Source organism: Anopheles darlingi, chromosome 2 (genome assembly GCF_943734745.1).
Source record: "Anopheles darlingi chromosome 2, idAnoDarlMG_H_01, whole genome shotgun sequence".
Lineage (NCBI taxonomy): Eukaryota > Metazoa > Arthropoda > Insecta > Diptera > Culicidae > Anopheles > Anopheles darlingi.
In genome coordinates, this window is record NC_064874.1 from 28,995,903 (window position 1) to 29,001,902 (window position 6,000).

A 6,000-nucleotide genomic window follows, 5' to 3' on the forward strand; every position below is an offset into this window, starting at 1 on the left:
GATAACAATTCAATATCCCAGCCAGCCCGCGAACCCCCTCCCACCCCTTCCAAAAACAAAAACAGCTGGCCGCTGGAAACCACTCCCATCCCCTTGTGCGTCGCTCTTCAGTCGCTCCAGGCCTTGGATGGAAAACATTATTTTCCACTTCTTTCCCTACCTCACACACACACACACGCACGAAAGGCGAGGACCGAGAACGAACGACTTAACTAGATCAAATCATTCCCGAACAAGCGGACGGAGCGTCGAGCGGTCCGCGGTTCTAACAATTCCTCGGAATGCCGATCGACGGTCGTAAAACTCTTGTTTGTACGCTTCCGGTGATGATGATGATGATGGCGACGGTGGTGGCGTGTCCGGGGTCCGCACCCCGGTTCTTCCCTCAAAAAAAAGGAAAAGAAAAAAATGGCCGCGATAGTCACGATGAATTCCGGAATTATTTACCACCACTCGCCGGCATCACGCACTCATCCCATTCCAACCGTAATTCCTCGCCTCTAATTTGATCCCCAAAAATTGTTCCGCTTTCCCCTCCACCTCCTTTACCGACCCGAGTGCAGTGGGTTTTGGGAGGTGGAGGGAATTGAATTCTAAGTGGAGAGTGCCAGGTGAATGATGATGACGGAACATTTTCTAGGAATTTTTAACCCCACGCGCTGCTACCGTGTGATGTTGAGCAGCAGCTGACCACTCCCCCCCCTCTTCCCCCCATTCCAAGGTGCACAGATCTTCGCACCACGGTCGAAGCACGAACGGAATCACACATTAACGGGTTTGATTGCGTAGATTGGTGTATCAGATAAGTTAATTGCCCTTTTTTTGGCTCGTAAAAATTAAGAAATCACTTCAGAACCTCCGTCACCGTCGCCAACCAAGGCAACCATGGCAACCAAGGCAACCAAGATGTTCTAGTTGTTGACGGTGCCCGTGGCTGGCGAATGGCAGAGCTGATAAGCGTCTCCGTCCGTCACTCACCATTTCACGCACCGAAAACCAAACCTAAACATGGCTATCGTTGCGGTTTGAAATTGAATGGTGAAATGATGAAGATGATGATGATGAAGATGATGCCGATGATGGTGATGGTGATGAAGGAAGAAATGTAAAATGGCCGACGCTGAAACGCTGCTGGTTGTTGCGCAGTTCTAAGCAGTTGAGCAAACCGTCGGACCATTTTACGACTCAATATCCAATGAGCGGCCCCTTGCTTTTTTTGGGGATAGGTGGTGCAAGTGACTCACCATCGTTCAAGCTGATCACCGCATCGCCCTCCTCAAAAACTGAGGCCGGATTAGGCAGGACGACGACGTCGACGTCGACGTTGAGGAGGAGGCAATAAAGTTTAGCCCAGAACGGGATGATGATGGTTTGTCGTAAAAGTGGCCGCTTTTTTCGAGCAGCGTTGGCCATTCTCGCATCATATCGGGTCCTATCGGGCCCGGACTTTTACGATCAAAGTCGAAGATGATAGGCGGTTGCTTTGAGACAGTTTGTTGGTTATTTTTCCGGGCCCGGGCCTAGACTTAGGCCTACACTTTGGGGTCCTTTGGGCCCCGGACGGACGGGGGGCGAGAGGATGGATCATAAAATTATGAACACATTTACCGCGCCCGAGCGCCCGAATATTGCGGTGCGAGAATATATGGCAAATCAAAAAACAATGAAATGTTAAGCATCTGCCCCGTTTAAGATCTCGTTTATCGGCGTCGAGACTAAAGGCACTGATCCCCATGCCCAGGGGGAGGGTGGTGGTTTTTAGAGTGTTTTTGGTTTGATGGAAAAATTGTAATTTCGGCGGCTGAATTCTCTCTCTCTTTCGCCCGCTTTTTGAGCCGCTTTGCAGCACTCTACTCTAGTTTTGGTAGTTTGGTGAAAATGTGGTACATAATATGGAGCCGGGCCGGGGGCCGGGTTTTCGGGTTTTACGATCACATCTGCACTTACAAGTCGCTTCAAACGTGATCATCGCATCATTAAAATATGAGAACGCGCACGCGAGTGTGTGTGTGTCGGGGAACATCTCTTCGTTGCGTTCGGTTCTGGCGTTCCGTCGTCGTGCATCATCATCATCAGCATCATCAGCATCCTTCTAGGGTGCCATTTGTCAACGAACGCGCGAAACGCCGAGCCGGACGATAAGCCGCGCTCGATTCGTGAAACTGGAAATGGGATCATATTTTTCATCGACTTATAATTTATGATACCCCCATCATCCGTCTCTCTCGCTCTTCCCTCATCTGCAATGATAAATCATTCGCGATCCGCGACCGCCACTTGATCGAGCGAGGTGGAAAATGAAGAAAATCTTCGAAAACGAAACCAAAATGATTTATGGTTTAACGAAGCGAAGAGTGCAAAAGAGAATCGACGACCACCGACCATCGTCCTGCAGAAAGATGAAAAGCAAAAACCAAACGAACCAACCAAAAAAAAAAAAAAGAACGTTGAAAAACAAAGTCTCCACCAGACCAGTGGACCGCGAAGCGCGAGTTCTCATTGGTTGGCGCATTGGGGACAACGACAACCACAACGACGACGACGACGACCAAGAGTTGATTCTTGATTCTCGGCTCAGCGTTCCGATTCGTGCGTTGGTGCGACACCCCCCGCTGGGGGGGCTCTTTGGCCCCGGGCCACGCCGGTTGGATGGAAGCCGGTTCTGAGCTGCCCTTCGCGGCGGCGTCGTCGTCGTCGCAGCAACACCACCACTACTGGGAAAAAGGTGCATCGCTGGTCGGTGCAGCTCGCGATGCTGCGTCTCGGTTTGGTGGGCCCCCCGTACCCCACACCCCACACCAGGACCGGGGACAGAGTGGCGCCTTGTGGCACTTCGATAAGAGATCCCTAATGGAAAGAATCTGTTTTATGTTTCGATCGCGCGCTCCGGACTCGTGACATCCGCGGCCAAAGCCAAAGCGCAGGGTCTTATCGGTAAAACTGTGGCTGGGGGAAGGGAAGGGTTGGATCGGTGGATTGGTGAGAGTGGAGCACAATGGAACGGTCCCGGGCTGGCGTGGCGACCCTTCGCGGCGGTTGGCTTCTGGTGACCTGCCTCCTTCCGTGCAGAACAGGCAACCGATCGGATGCTCTTTTGGGAGTTGGCTCCAGTGATCCGGGTGCCGTGTCGATAAAGCCATTGTCCCGTGGACAGTCTCTGTGTGTGTTTGTGTGTGTAGGTGCTTAGCGCCTTGTGCACGATGATGTGGATCAATGATTCATTAAAGATGATTAGCAGTGAAAGCATATTTATCAGTGAAACCCGTTGGCGTCGCCGTTGCCGTTGTTGCTGCTGTTGTCGCACGCCCGGAATGGTGATATCGTACGGACGGATAGTGGCCACTCTACTCTACTCTAGCAAATCGTTTTGCATTATCGGTTTGGCCCGGAGAATTCGTAGAACAAGCGAAGGGACCCAAGGCCAACAGCGTCTGGCACACGCCGCTTGTCGTTTCGGATGCAAGATTTGGTTATCCCATCGTGCCGTTCCAGTATCAAAGACGGCGATAAGGACGGTCAAAGTCCCAGTCGGCGGGAGGTACTGGCTACAGCAACAATGGCTCTTTCTTTTTTTCTTGTTTTTTTTTTGAAGTTTTTGTGTCGTTTGATTTCCACGAAAGCGATAGAACAGAGAAGGGCCTTTGCTTTAACTGCGTCTTATCGAGTGGCGTTTTCACCGGACCCGTTGGTGGAGTTCGCCAACTGCGTGCAGTTGATAGCACAGGATATAATATCAGAACAACGTAGGCCAGGGTGTTCGATAGTGGAGTAGAGAGTGAAATGAGTCATACAAGGCAATGGTCTCTAGATCGTTGGTGAGCTGTAAGATCTTTACTTATTAGTCAGCTTTACGTTTGGTGCGGATAGTAGCAGCATCTTTTTATTTTTGATTGTGAATAATGAAATGCATGATGAGCATTGTGACAAGTGAGTTCGTTAATGGAAATACTGACTGAAATAGACTTCTGATTGGAAGCGCTATGCGAGAACGAAATTATCCGAGAACTACTTTGACGCAGAGGGGTATTAAGAGGTAAACAAGCGATCATTAGAGGCATTGGTTCGATTTATTCTTCCCACAGATCATGAACAGAAAAAAAATTCCCGCAAATTGGTACTGTGCGACATCGAGATCGTCGTACATAGTGATCGGTGTTATCACCATCAATCTCATGGCGATTAGTAGCTTCTGTAATGTAATAAACACTTGCATAAAATTTCATACAACTGTAACTATATAATATACAAGAAAGGTCTCAGTAAACACTGATCGGCCAATTATTGGAATTAAGTTTCAAACATTAATAACATCACTTATGCTGGCGTATAATTTACCCAATCCATCTGAAATAGAAGTATCTGACCGGGAAGTATCTTATTCCTCCTCGTCAATTTGATATCTTAGGTTTGAAAGACGAAAACTTATCAAATATTGATCTTCCCGAGGCTTGAAGGTGTTGATCGAAATTTGGTTTACACTCGCAGCGATATAGTAATTTCCATCAAAGTCGAACATCATTCAAATCATGCAGCTGTCGATCCAAAAACCAGCCAAAACCGCTGATCAGTGTTCTGAAACTAAAACCGAGCACCAAGAAATAGAAAACCACGAGGAAAAGGATCAATCAACCGACGGTGTACCGGCAGCCACCGCTCGCCTCCATCTGTAACGGGGGCGCCACAAAACACGTGTCACCTGTCAGGTCCGCGGACAAAACACGCCAAACGTGGCGAATCCCACGGATCTTCGCACGATAACCATCAGCGATCCGGTTGATAAAGATCTCGTACCGACCCGATCATGCTGCTGCTACTGCTGCTGCTGCTGCTGCGTGTTAATTGTTTCTCGCGCGCGCGCACACGTTGTTTGTGTGTGTGTTTGACTCCTTTTAAGGTCCGTTCAAGTGTGATATCGTACTAATGGAAATGGTTAATACTTTCGTCGCACGTCGCAGCCCTGTACCGTCAGGTCGTTGAACTTGACGAAACGGACGAATGGCGGACTTGGTTTACAACAGCGTTAAACAGCTGTCTGGTCCGGGACCGGGAGTCGTTGATAACCCGTACTTTGTGACACCTAATGACAGCTCCAGGTGGCGTTCAAGCCAAATGGAAGGTGAAATTGTGGCCCGGCTCCAGGAAGCTCGATTGCGAGGAAAACTGGAACTGTTACCGCCCGTAGCTTTGCGGTTCGTTGCGCAAAAGTTTGTCACCGGAGGCTCGCGGGGAGGGAGGGCTCATCATTTGCGAAACGCAACCATCCGTTCAGTACCGGATCCACACGCGTACCGTACCGTGCTCCGGTCTGGTGTTGCTCCACTAACTGCGCACTGCTATCGCTACGCTTATCGTAATGCTGTTGTGCGTGTGTGTGTGTGTGTGGTGCTGGTATGGAAGGGGGTCTCTAAAGTGGGCGGAAGTACAAACCACCCGCCCGGCTCCATTGTTTGGCTCGATATCGCTGCCGTTGCTGCCTCTGCTGCTGTCGACAGTGTTGTGTGTTATCCCGGTAGTGCGATATGCTGGTTGAGGATCAGTTGATCAGTTTCAGTTGATGGCGGTTCGGTGGCGGTTCCAGTGGCTTTTCCCCTTCCCCCGTTGTTGGCTTTCATGACCGTTTCGCCTGCACGTGGTGGTGTATGGGGTCGGGTGCTAGAACGGTGCTGCTCGAGCGATAACGCGAAACCGGGAGGACGCTGTCGATGTTAACAAGCACAATATTCCACGACCGTCGCCGTCGCCGTCGCCGCCACCATCATCATCATCGTGAAGTGCCGGCAGACAACTAATTATGTTGCGCACATCGCACCGCGGGCACCGATGCTACTTAAGCGACTTTATCGGACCTACGGCAGACGGTTTTAGTGAGGAAATGTTTGGCCAAATGCCAAAAGCTGGTTTGCTTTGTGTCGGAACACAGCACATGACACTGTGACATTTCCTTCGGTTCCGAAGGTGGAAAGCGGCGACCGCGACGAACCAGAACCAGAGAATGAAGCA

General features: G+C 50.2%; 1 protein-coding gene across 3 annotated transcripts in view; it reads left to right on the plus strand.

The window, feature by feature from the left end:
- LOC125959856 (GATA-binding factor A) overlaps positions 1-6,000 on the plus strand; it is a 34,727-nt gene that overhangs the window by 23,968 nt on the left and 4,759 nt on the right. The gene's annotated exons all lie outside the window — the stretch shown is intronic.